The sequence below is a fragment of the Agelaius tricolor genome, unplaced genomic scaffold, assembly GCF_023055355.1.
Source record: "Agelaius tricolor isolate 1412-34295 unplaced genomic scaffold, bAgeTri1.0.p SCAF_11, whole genome shotgun sequence".
Lineage (NCBI taxonomy): Eukaryota > Metazoa > Chordata > Aves > Passeriformes > Icteridae > Agelaius > Agelaius tricolor.
In genome coordinates this window covers 20269545-20283551 of record NW_027269271.1, presented here as the reverse complement: position 1 = coordinate 20283551, position 14007 = coordinate 20269545, and the positions used below count along the sequence as shown (strand labels likewise).

Sequence of the window (14007 nt, the reverse complement as noted above, 5' to 3'; positions counted from 1 at the left end):
ACCTATTAAAACAGGCTTTAAAGGAGCTGGCAAGCACCAGCCCTCAGCAACCACACTCAGCAGTGACAGGGGCTCGTACTTTCAGTGCCAGGCATCTCAATGAAAGCCCAAGAGTTATTTAAAAGTAGATGAGATTCTCCACTAAGCTGCAGAAGTTACCAAACTTACCAACACAGCATTATTAGTGAAAAAAATCTCATGCTGGCAGATGCCAGCCTGAGTGGACCCCATGAGTATCCTTGAAGCAAAGTAGCTGCAACTGTGCACACTCACACTGTTTGTGGCCCAACATGCCACTCTTACTCATGTTGTCAGACATTTCAAACACACCTTCAGGACTGTTCTAACAAAGATATTTCTGAATTTTGCTAGGTTTGGAAGCGTATTGTTTTTTGGAAACCGCTGAGCTTTTGATGGAAGTATCACAAGTTACAAACACGTCTACTTCTGACAAAAGCACAGCGCTCAAAGAATGCCAGCAATGATCGTGCCTAGGGAAATCCATGAGAAATCTCAAGAGAATCTACCCTGGCAAATATTTACAGTGCATAGTACTAACAAACAGGAGATCATGATTCTTCTCCATTCTGTTACTGTATTTGCACAGTAAATCTTTTCCCATGTTATAATATCGCACAACACAGAGAAATCTTTATTTATGCAACATCTTCTCCAGCCAAGACATCTGAAAATGCTTTACAAAATAACCTAGCTCTAACCTAGATGCAGAGAGAATACTGATCATCTCATCCTGCTTTTATTGTCTCAATGAGAAGGCATAAATCTAACTAAGCTCAGCAGCAAAATTTTGAATACTGCAGAAGAGGCTCTTTGTACTAGCCACACACTCAGTTACCTTTGCTGCCCTCCAACTTCCCCATCCTACTCAATTCTCACCAAAGGATTACTACAAGCACCATTTACATGTCTTACATAGCCAAGACAGATACAGGTAGTTGTATCTTTATAGCCGCATAAGCTCTATTCCAATGATAGAACAGAGCAGTGGCCCAGCGTTAGCCAGCTCCCCAAAAACAGCCTACACAGGAATGGGAAGAAATGCCTGGATCAAGAGTGATGATTATGGTTCTAAATTCTGCATGTACAGGGGTAATTTGTGCTGCCTGAAAAAGGGAACCCACTGAAGCACTTTAAGCAGCATTACATCTGGCTCAACAGTAGCCAGAATCCTAAGAGGCTACTCTTCCTGGGGAGGGGGTGGGAGACACCAAGGGTTGAAATTACTGTGTCAAAACTAATCATGTGTGTCAAGCTCTGTAAGATCAGGACAGAGAATGAGTTTTACAGGTGGTGCTGAAACATCTTAGGTATTTGTCAGACCACAGTGGGGGTGAGTAGCTTTCAGAGAGCTTTTCCTCTTTCATTCACTTCCATTAGCAACAAAGTGTCTCATCTAATGGTGTATCTTGAGCACAGATTGCTCAGAGTCTTGTCAATAGCACCTCCACAGCCCTCCTTCAGAAGTAACTCTCAGGAACACAAAAACCTCAGTTAAAGAATAGGTCTGTCTCTTGATTTCTCTCTTCTTTCAGTAAATGTGATCAAGCTTCTCTCCAGTTTCAACAGATTTTTCACTTTCCTCTCCATCCCATGAGATACATACAGCATGCACTATGCAGAACTGGTGAATTGTCAGATATCCTACCAGATGCTTCATGGACTTGATCTTTTTCAACTGTTTAGTGCTCTAAATAATTTACCATCTGGTAGCAACGCCAGATTTTTCTTATGCCAGACTCCTGTCTGTCCCTCCAAAGTTAATAGACCACCTTTGGCCTTTAACAGGATCAAAATTTGCCACTTCCTCTTTCCATGGTTGCTCTGCTTATGGAAAAGTTGTCTGCATTCAATAATTAAAGAGCTTTAAATTGGAATGTTTTAAAATTTTATAAATCTCAGTACCTGTCTTTCTCTTTTGAAAGTGAAAACATTAAAAAGCTTCTCCCAGTGGTTCAGCTTTTCCAAGGAGACAACCCAATACTCAAAGCAAGGGTGTCAGCTGAAGTTCAGTTAACCATTAGAAGGGCCGGTGTTACCCTGACAGTGTTATCAGCAATCCTGAACCATTGCTAAAGCCTTCCCTTCCTGGGGCAGAAGGCAGCCTAGGATGGAAAGCAGCTAAAAACCAGATCATATTGGTAGATTTTTGGCTACAAGCTAAACAAATACCAAGTCTGTACTGCTTTGGCAAAATCAAGTACAACAGCAACTGACCAAATAATGCTCCTACAATTCTTAATGTGTCTTGTCCCCAGCAAACTCATGCTTCTTCAGGCTGCTCTCTCTTGTTTCTGGACTGATCTCCTGTGCACCAGATGATCTCAGTCCCTTCATTTGAAAGCCTCCTTTAATCTCACTGCTTTGGCCAACATCTCACAACTAATATTGTGTTTGGGAGCCCAGACGCTGTACAAGAAGGTTTTTCAAAAACACACGTACATTCTCATTTCTTCTTCTGCATCTGGTCCTGGCATTATAAACTCTAGACTACATAACCCAAAATTAGCTGAGGCTAAGCACTCCAGATGGCTTTGTAAAAACAGCTTTGAGTTTAGCAAGCTAAACTCCTGCCTCTGCTCCAAACTCAGTGTTAGAGCTACCGAGAGCTAGTTTGGCAGAAAACTAGAAAGCAGGAAAGCACAACAAAAAACTAGCAATCTTCATTTAAATATATCAGTTTTTTGCTGCAGGGCAGGTGGATGGAAAAGAGGCGGTCTTGAGGACATTTTTTGAAACCTACATGGTTTGATTCTTTCAGACAGGCAGTAAAAGCTAGACTCATTTAAAACAGAGCCAAGAATACCAACAGCTCATATGGTACTAAGAAATTCTGGCAATGAGTACGTCTCACAGGAGACTGCAATGAGATTAGAAAAAGCAGTCAACTTTAAAGAGTCAAGAGGAATTTCAAACCAGCACTGAATAGCTTCTGTCCTCTATGAACCTTCCTGTAAGATAAACTGAACTGAAACAAGTGGGTCATCAGCCAAGACTGGCACAGTGAAGAACAGCATCCCCAAAGCAAGCCTGCCCATTCAAAACCAGGGACAAAAACACTGCACTAAAATCGCTTTTTAGGTTAAGCTACTTTGCAGCCCAAAGAATCTAAGAAGTCAGCACAAAAAAGTTCCCTCCAGGAACCCCTGTTCATCCACGGAACTGCCAGGTTTCGTTGTGAGTTTGAGTACTGACACTGCCTTTGTTGTGAAACATTGTTAAGAGACTCCAGAGAAACTTACAGGGTGGGAAGGTGAGCCCAGTCCATAAGCAATGTCCTTATCTGACCTGGAGATGTAGCAGTGTCTTTTCAAAAAGGAACCTGAAACAATTGTGTTTGTTTTTCAAGGCGGAAACTTCCTGAGCTTTCTCAAGGTGAGCCCAAGGATGCAGGTCTTTAAACACTAACTGGGCACACCCAGATGATGGTAAAGACAGGGCTGAAATTACATCAGCTTCTCCCAGTGCTACTACGTGTGCAACACAATCAAATTTTCCTTCTGGAGTCCTACCCTCTTTATTTTACACAAGTATCTGAAAGGCAGCCAGTCCTCCAGAGCGACGCAATCAACGCAACACCACCTGATCAATTCTGGGGTGTCACATCAGCGACGGCGATCGTGCATCACGCAGAGCAATAAGGCAGCTCTTTATTCTGTTAAAAGTGAGAACAATAACTGGCTACAGCTCAGCTGCTTCACTCTGTACATAATGCCTCATCTGTGCTCAGAAGGAGGAACAGGAAAACCATGACACACCATATAACTCAAGACCATCATATTGCACACATTAAAAGTTGCGGAAGCAGTTACACACAAGATAATGACTTTTCAATGTTTCACTTCACTACATTAGTATTCCTTTAGCATAGATTTCTTTGTGCTTTTCTGCGAGAAATATAATATAAAGAGACTTGGGGAGTACAGCAATATGGCCAAAAAAGACAAAATGAGTCTCATTTCACTCCGAACTCCCACATGCAGGGAACGTATTAGAGAGGTTCAGTGGGGAGATATATGAAGATGGTGACGATGGCAACACTAGAATGGATTTAGGGAGGAACTTTCTATGATCTTGCAATACAATAAAAAGGCCAAGAGCTAAAGACACTGCCACATGAGCAAAGGTACCACATCTGGGACCCAGGAGTGAGCAGACCCAGAGCATCAGTCTGGTGCTCTCAGTAACAAGACTCTCAAACCATCTGGAGAGAAGGAATGAACGAAGCAATTTAAGAACAAGGAAGGATAAAAATCTCTGTCAAATCACAAGCACTACACAGACTGCTAAGGATTTGATAGCTATCTGTAAGTACAAGAAGGATACAAAACACCAAGAAAGGAGTGGAGGAGTATAATTAGTCATGGGCATGCAACCATGAGAACGAGACAAAGAAAACAGAAGTGTATGCAGATTATTCTCAGTAAACAGCCAAAAAAAAAAAAAGAGGGAAACACACCCCTCCCCAGAAGTATTTTTACCAGAAGGAAAATGTTTCATTACCTGTTTGGAAAGAAAATAAAAATGAGGTAGGAAAAAAAAAAGAAGAAAAAAAAAAAAAACCAACAAAACAAAACAAAACAAAAAAAAAAAAAAAAAAAACAAACCACCACAAAAACCCACAACCAAAAAGAAAACCCAAAATATCCCACAATCTGGGGGGGAAAAAAACAAAACAAACCAACAAACTAATACAGGCTGATTACTATGGAGCAATATATGTAACTGTAAGAACAAGTCAGAAATACTTTAAAAAGTTTCCCCTTATTTTGATAAAGCACAAAAAAGTGAGAAGCGTTTAAGCACAAGCTGGCCCAGCTACAGGTCACTGTGATCTTGAATATTCAATCCTAACTTGACCCAAGGAGAGGAGCAGAATACAAGCTTTGAAGCAGAATACAAGCACAACTTGAATATTCCTGTCAGCTTTATTGGCTACATTTGGTTCTGAAGACATTAATTTCTGAAGGTGTCATTGCCTGCAGACAATACTAGATAAGAAAGAGGAATTTTTCCACTGGAACAAGGATTATGCAGGGCCCATTAAATAACTATGGAGATAAGTTAAAACATCCACTTAAAATATAGATCAGCCTTGAGCCTCACAAGCCCAGCTATCACTCACAGTGAGCACTAAGCACAGATTGCTGTGGATCACCCTACCCAAGTGTAAAGGTTCCTAATGCCTGCTGTAAAGTAGCCTTAAAAGAAGTAAACTATTGCATATCAGCTTTTCGACAGAAGTCTCTAACATTTACAGAATAGGCCCAGCACTGCATCCAGATGCATGAATTACAGATCCAGGGCAGTAGAAAGTCCCACAAAAATTAAAACTAAATTCACCTATTCCTTAACTATCAGCAAACTCCACTCATGCAAAGAAACATGCTCATTAGTCAGACATTTCCACAAAGCAAGAATTTCTGTGCTTTTTCAACAAATTACTGTACATGTGACAATATATTCCAAATGAAAATGACTGTGCTATAACAGGCTTGACTGAATTCAGCACAATAGAAAACAGTGCAAGGACTAAAATCACTAGGTACTAAGTCCTCTCCTCTAAACCCAATTTCAGGGCATTAAGTTCTGCACAGCCAGGGTGCAGACAGGTGGTTTTAAACTAAAGAGAGGGAGAGCTGAGAAACACAGTCCTTCTGGACTTGCTGCTTACAACACACCACAGCTGAGTGCCACTGACTGTACAGCTGTGGTCCTGTCATTCCTGCATCTGGAGCCAGCAGTGTCAAACACACTGGTTCTGCATCTCTCAGACTGACAGAACATGCAAGGCATTCCACTGAGCACCAGAACTAATTTTAACCAAAACTGCAAGAATGCAAATGATTGACCAGATGAGAGATAACCTGTCCTTCCATCCTTTCAAGAATTTGCATGATGTCTAATGGCTTGAAGCCAAACTAAATCCTAAATCAATTTTAATTCAAAATTAAATCAGTTTCCTCTTTGTAAGAATGCTTTTAGTCTATCCACATATCTACTCAGCCTCCTTAGAGGCCTCAGCATCAAAAATTTTGAGACCTCCCAAAATCTGAACAAGCCCTTTCTCTGGCTTGGAGATTTTGAGCAACTTCAAGAGATTTTCCTTTGCAGAATCTATCAAAGGTGGACCCTCTGAGAACACGATCTTCGGGTATGGTGTTATTTTTGCAGTAATTTTTGCTTCAACCAGAGTACAAGATACATAAAGAACTTTTTTCTGCAGAGGGAAAAAAAAGTTGTTCTTTTTAACAAAAAATACCTTACATTTGCTGGAAGTTCAGTTATGTTTTATGTAACATAGCATACTACTGGGGTCTGCTCACTTAATGCCTTTCAGATTAACAGCTTATTCTAAATCTGCTTTTGCCAAGACCTCAATTTCTGGAATTTGCTTAGCTTTTATATTTAGAAATACTGGGCACAATACTAGTAGCAAGTCTTCCACAATATTTTCAGTGGTTAAAAACTGATGCAAAGTAACAATTTCACTCTTTGGCAGCACACTCCTCTTCCTTAACTGCCTTCCTTAACCTTCCGTCATCCACCAAGACAAATTTTCACACAAGACAATAGCACTGATTTGCCTAAATAATTTATCTTCTATGTATAGTCAGCAGTTCATCAAAGCCCACCTTGGATCTTTCAATTTTCCTTTTACACTCATTTTACTTTATACACTCTACTACTGACAAATGGGAGTTGGGTTTCCAAATTTTCATCTCAAACAGCTTCTCAAGCCTGCCACCTACCTAGAGTGAATTACTCCCAGTTAACTGCTTACTAATTTAACTGCTTTTCCCAATTTGCTTTCTTATGTTCCCCTACTGATTTCAAACCACATCAAGGAACTGATTCACTCCCCCCTTGCACCCTCCCTTTTTCTTTTCTACTCTTAACTTTTTCCCATTATAATATTAGGGACGCTTTGACTAACTTGTTCACTTTCTTGTAAGTTAGCCTTTCCAAAGTTTACCATCATTCTCAACATTTTCATCTTCTTCACCCCTCCGAGCTCAATGATGTGTTCATGCCCTATATTCACCACTGTCATGGCCACTCATGAAGACGTATGTGAGGAGCCCACAAACACCTTCAACCTTGCTGATGCTGCAGCATCTTGACAAAGCCAGGACTGATTGAATAATCCAGAGCTACTCCTTGTGTCTGCAGCCTATTTAAGCCAGGCTCTGGAAAGAACACACACACTGGTGACAAACCCCCCACCCACTGTCTCACAGCCGCTGTCACACGCGGCAATCGAGTACGAAAGGACTTCCTGCTTTGATCCTGCTCACAGAGACAATAATCCTTTTCCACAGGTCCACCAAGCACACACAAAGTGCCCAGTTCTCAAATACATCTTGGCCACCATCCTTTCCAGACGTGGGCAGCACCAGCTGAGGAGCAGCAGGGCTCCACCAGACGGGATTCCTGCCTGTCCCAGGCACCCCTGTCAGCCAGCACCAACCCGTGCAGGAGAAGGCAGCAGCAGCCTGCCACAGGGATGGCTTCTTCCTAATGCCATCATTTAGCAGACAACTTATGCCCTACTGGAGGGTTTATGTATCCAATTAAACTTCCTGTAATTCTCATCTTGTGAAACTATGAACATTTTCAATGCTAGATTTTGGAATTATTCTCTCCCAAAGGGCTTTGAAGTTAATTATATCTCAGTTGTTATTACTGCCTCAACCACAGATACTGCTTGAACCCCATTATTGTGTGTGTTACTGAGGGCTAAAATAAGAATAGCTGCTGTTTCGGTGTGCTCTGGAGCCAGCCCTTCCTGCAAACTGCTTCTATAACCTTTGCCCAAAGATTATGGATGCTCGGTTTATATGCAGGTAGTTAACAGAGCCCAGTAGGGTAAACGGACTTATTACATTTATTAAACTGAATTCTCTCCATGCAGAACGCCCCCAGCATCCTGCAGTTCACTGGCTCTGGAGGCATTTTGGCATTTGGAAGACAGCACCCAGAAATTCCCTCCGCAACTAATAAGCAAGAAGTATGAAAGCACAAGTTTCATGCAATTGCCTTCTGCATGAAAAATGAAAACTGTTTCTGTAACCTCTAAAGAAACCTAGATGCAATCAAGATTATTGTAATAAGATGCTAAATTTATGATTATTCCTTTTTATTTCTTCCTTCTAGTAAGGCCCCCCTAGCTTTGCTTTGCCATAAGAAAACAGCCTCTGAGGTGGCATATATGACACAGCACCTAAGCCATATTAAAGAGACGTAAATAAAAAAAGCCCTGGGAGTAATATAATGCTTATTGAAGGTGAAGAAACTACAGGTCTGCATATTGTCAAATTCCTGATTTAATGGCAGCAAGTCAATATTAACTCTTAGTACAAGAATTTCTATTCCTAAGTTTTTATTCCAAACTACTTCTCTCCTTCAGTAGCACCTCAGGCGAAAAATTAAACTCAGGTTTTTTGCATCGCATTCTGTATAGCAAGACACACAACATATACACATCAGATTTATATCAGATTTTTTTCTCACTCAGATCTGAGACTGTGTGTTCAAAACTCTTTGATGGAAGAAAATCAATTAATGTATTTTACAAGTCTTCTTTGTTTGTCAAATCAAAGCAGTAGTTTCCTAGTTATTTCCTGTCCAGAGGGACTGAGATAACAGCTGCAACAAGGCTGCAGCAAATCCAACACTTTCCGGACAGACCAGCCATCTTCCATCTTTCATGCCACAAAGCAAATGCCAGGACTTTTCAAACAGGCCAAAATCTGCTTCCACACTCACATTCTGCAAGTAAATTCTTACATGGGGACCACATGCCAAGTGCTGAGCACTTAGAGGCAGCAGACAGGAAGGCTCCACATGGCCGTGGATCCGTGCTGCCTGACACCTTATCAAGGATGCACAACCCTCATCTGCTTTGGATTAGAAAGATGAGAAAAGGTGGGAAGGCTAACAATATTCTGCACATGTTAATGAACCTGTAGTAATTTGCCTCTGCCAACCTCAGAAAGAAATCCAAAACATAAAGCCAAGGCAAACATTGCTATCTCTCAGGTAAGTAGGGTACATCACCACCCCTACACAGCACTTGCTGCTCCTTGCATCTTGCATGAACCTGAACCTCCCACAGACCCTCCTCATCCACCATAAAATCCACGCTAAATTTATCACAGATTATGTGTGACTTTGCTTTTTATATCCAGCAATTTTCTGACTACTAGAAAAGGCATGCTTTGCTAACCAAGGGTATTCAGTGCATGGCAGTTATGTAGCTACTTCCAATGGCTTTGTTATTTCTGCACTGGAGAGGCAGCAGGAGAGATCAGTTCTCACATTCAGCACAGCATACACAAGGCACAGATAGAGATATATGGGACATTCTTCACCTCTTGGTGGTCCTCCATTATATCCTATGGCTCTAAAAAAATTTACGTTTTCCAATTCAACCTTTAAGTATTCAAAGGAAAAAAGGCAAACAAAAAAATTTCACCCACCACAACATGTCTGCTTACACAAGACAGCAGCTTGCTTTTGATTTTTATAATTCAGTCTTGAAAAGCTCCTCTTCCTCAAACTTTGAGAGCATTTCCTATGTAACTCAGACCTTATAACTTCTGTGCATTCTCTTTAACAGGAGAATGGTCCCATGCTAACAGTCTGAGTCAAGATAAACCTGAATTCTGAAAGAAGATCAACCTGAAAAATAAATAAATTATGTACCTCACACAAAACTGCCCTTTTCTAATGGAGGCTTCTGCCAATAGCAGATGGAAAGACCTTTGAAAAATAAGACATCCCATATGCCATCTGCAGCAACTTTGAGCTTTACTATTGAAATTATTCACTCTCCTTCCAGGCCTTCACCTTTACATGACCTTGAGTAACACATAAAGAGGATAACACATTATGTGCAGCTTCTTGGGATACTATTCAGTAAAACCTAAGGAAAGAAAATTACTGCTAGCTGTTTTTTCAATCCATTCGTGCATTAGTGTGCTGAAACACATACTTGGCGCCGTTGAAATCAGATTCAATGTACATTTTAGCGTACTTAGGAGGAAAGCTATTTTAATTTGTTAGTTGCCAGAATGTAAAATCCTGAAGGGGAAAAAAGCTTCCAGCAGAAAAACAGGACAGATCTTAAAGGGGAAAGATATTACCTAGCCTCACGAAAAACCAAGGAAAGCTTAAGGTGGACCATGTTAAGTACAGCTCCAAGAAAAGGAACAGCCCCTTCTTCCTCCACATGGCTGATGCTGGCGTGGGGCTGACAACACAAAATGCAGCACCTTGTTCATCAAAACCAAACATAATAAATTAACAACAGCACAGCAACTCCTCAGCTGCCAACAGTGGCTCTGAAGCTCTTAGCAATATATGGGGAACATGCTCCAAGTTTTAACCATTTACTTTTGGATATGCAATGCCACCAGATGTCCAAGCTTTTTCTTACCTGCAGACTGAATGCATCAAAGTGGCTTTGATGACATTCCCTCTGAAAGCTTGTGTGCCCCAAGCCTGCAGCTCTGTATCCATCACTTCTAGATGTGTGCCCAGCCCATTAAAGTGGACCTGAGCCAGGTCTGAGCTGGGGTGGTTTTACCCAACCAGCAAGAGCACACAACACCACATTCATGCCAGTCCTATGTTTAATAAGCCTACAAAAAAGCAGGACAAAGTCATCTGATGCCAGAGCTCATATCCCTAGCTGCCTGACATCCAGGCAGTGCATGGATTCTGCATCACTCAAACCTGCTTTGGTTTTACCCTTGTGGGTTTTAGTAATTATGCACATACACAGAGAGCTTGCAATCAGTGTACTTTGAATTAAATTTTAACCAATAAATGAAGTATTAAAAGCCACAAAAATTTTTATAACATTTTAATTGTGTATTACAGAACTCATCTGGTAACACCTAATTATAATTCTAAATGAGCAGCAATTAACAAGCTATTTTACGGTGCCTAAGTCCAAAATAAACAAGGTCAGGACAGCCCTGCAGAAGGGGCTGCTAGAATGCACACTGCAAAAGGGAGGCCAGTCTATGCTTGGAATGCACTCATTCCCCAAATTCTTCATCAAAGCATTACATTTTAGAAAGTGTAGGGAGTATCACCTATCAAGAACAGGACTTGCTGTATCACTGGATCCTTGTCAGGAAATGGACAGCTCTGCTCCTCACATACCACCCACACCACCAGTGTTAACTTCACGTGAAGTGACACATGCCAACACTGTGTCACTGATGGGGAAGGTAGGGACAGGTCCAGCAGAATCAAGTGCTCTCACCCATCTCATGTAGCAAAGGCCCCAAAATGGGATGGGTTGAGGACAGAGCAATGAAGAAGTCTCTCTTCCTTAGACAGAAGCTGTAACACTCCCTGTAGTAAAGGCAGCGCACCTATTGCTTGAAAAAAATTAATCTTTCAATCATCCAAGCAGGAGAAAGGTAGATACTGTAGACAGAGCCACAGATTTCCTGTCATAAATTCTAGGACACCTCCCACTGACCTGGATGCTCTCTCAGAAACTTCTTGGGTGAATCTTGCTTCTTTACTCCATCGCTAGTAAGCCAAGTCTTTCTACCTGGTAAGCATCCCTAAGTGTTTCAGAAATAGTTACAGGAAGAAGTACCCCACTAGAAGTTTTAGGGGTCAACCAGCAAAGGTTCAAAGCCCAGAAGCTTTATTTCAGAATGCATTACCCTTTACTGACAGGTTGGGTTTAAATTTTATTTTTGTACTTTATCCCTTAAAAAAAAACGTTCTTTGAGAGTTGAAATGCGAGGAAAAAACCTCAGCCTAAATGATATGCAACGTACAAAGTAATTTTCTCTTTTCAGAGGGTAGACAAGGTTTCTGAAAAGGGCTTTGAGACAGACTCATGCATCTGTCTTTTGATTCTTCCTTTACCATTTTTCCTGTCTCTTCCAAAGAAAGTGAATCCCAAACATCTTCCACAAAGAAGAGGGGTCACTCCTGACTCTAGAGGAGGAAGCAACAGAACAGGAACTTGCCTGATGCAGCTGGTATCCTCTCTGTCTGTAAGAGCAATGCATTAGATATTCTTAACTAACATTAATGACATGTAAACATTTGGAGAAGTATCAATGATCAACTTTTCAAGCAGAAGAACTAAGTACCCCAGGCACTGTCAGGGCTAGATCAGCAATCCAACTCTAGGAGATGCTGGCAACAGAAAATGTGCTTTTATATGCAGGTGGTTTATGAGATATAATTTGTGTACAACCCTTTTAAAAAGAAAACATGAAGGAGTTTGAATAGCTATCCCTCATGAAGCAGTGCTGTTAAAAATAAAGCTTATTCTGTTCTCCAAACTGACAGACAACATAATTCCTAAAGGATTAGCCTTCTGGGTCACACTGAGGACACCAGCAGGAGAAGTCAGCTTAAGGTGCTGCAGATTCCCCACCGCTCAGGTGTGTTTCTGTCCAGCCATAGAAGCACTAAAGCCTCACACCAGATGGGTCATGGTGGTGTAGATCTCTGTGAGAAAGTAATCTGGGCTTGCTCTTCCACCAAGATTTACAGGCTTCAGACAGTCAAGTGAACCTGCATTTGTCCAAATGAGTGTGCCTGAGATGTGGCATGTCCTAAGGATGCCAGGCTGATCTGTTGTCTGAGACGATTATTAAAAAAACAAAATAAAAGTACGTCTCTCCCCTGACAGTGTTCATTAAAAACCAATTAAGACTCAGGGCTAGCTGAACCAAAGTGACCATCCCTGGTAAATGGGACCCTTTCTGAGCAAAGCTAAGAGGTGAGCTCCCATGGGCTGAAAGAGTCAGGGCTTTACAAATGGAAGCATCCCTCTGTACCTTTCTTTGCCAACAAACATGGAAAACACTTTGATTGCATGACAAAGCTTTTGGATATACTGCAGTGTCTGTCACTGAGAAGTTCACCACTGACTGCCAGACTTTTAACCACTGCCACATGCCTGTCCTGACAACCTTCTCCAGGAAGGGATCCACAGCAGGACTGTGCCCCAAGTCCTGTCTGGTGTTCAGCTACAAGATCAATCCTGACTCTGTACCATGGCACCCTTTCAAGGGCCTGGCAAACTCCATCACACAACCTGCAAGCACCCGTCTCGCAGCCTCCTCCAGAGCCTTCACTGCCCAGCAGCACCAGCACTGCAAGTGGAGCCAGCAGGACTTCATTTTTTAGCTGTGCAAACAGGAAAGGGACAGCTGATCAAACCACTGCCTGAAGGGAGGATGCACCAGGAAGGCCAAGTGAAACTACAGGCACAGCCAACTCAGAGGCAGCAGCCATCGCTAAGACCAAGACTAAATAACTACTGACAGTCCTTTGCATGAACCAGGCAAAGCTGATTATTTTTTTCCAACAGACCAACTACCCTGGGAAAGACCACCATCCCCAAAACCTTTTCCATCAACTGTCCAAAAAAGTTGCTTGCAAATTACTGGAGGCACAAAAGCTGCAGACACTTGGCTCTTTATCTTTGAAGGCATGCCACTTGAATTTATCACACTACATGCAAGTCAAACTTTATTTAGCTGAACGAGAATCCTATAAGCCCCCTTTTCCTCGCCAGAGTGAGAACAAGCAGAACAGCTAGTGCCTTCTTGCTTTACTGAATTCATTATATTAAACCAAAAGCAATGTCATCTTAACTTGAAAGGACTTTTAAAAGAGCTTGAAGCAATTCTGCTGCTGTAGCATTTTTATATTTTGGATTAACTACAAGCCCTCTTAACCCCTCCAAGTTTGTAACAGCACATACTCATATCCACCCAAGCTTTCAGAGCAGCCAGCAACGGCTGAGCTGTTAGCAAGCTGGGAGTTAAAGCATACACCATGTCCTACTATTGTAATTTGACTCCTCTATGAGTTAAAGAAGTCCAAGTTTCAGGTATTTTTGTCCACAAGAAAGGACCTGCAGAATCTGGTAAATTATCTCAGACATTCCTCATGTCTCATTTGCAATTTCCCTGATTAATAACCCAGGCTCAC

At 41.7% G+C, this 14007-nt stretch overlaps 1 protein-coding gene across 19 annotated transcripts in view; it reads right to left on the bottom strand.

The window, feature by feature from the left end:
- The window catches only part of PTPRF (protein tyrosine phosphatase receptor type F), a 375235-nt gene that overhangs the window by 245951 nt on the left and 115277 nt on the right, over positions 1 to 14007 (bottom strand). The window lies entirely within an intron of this gene.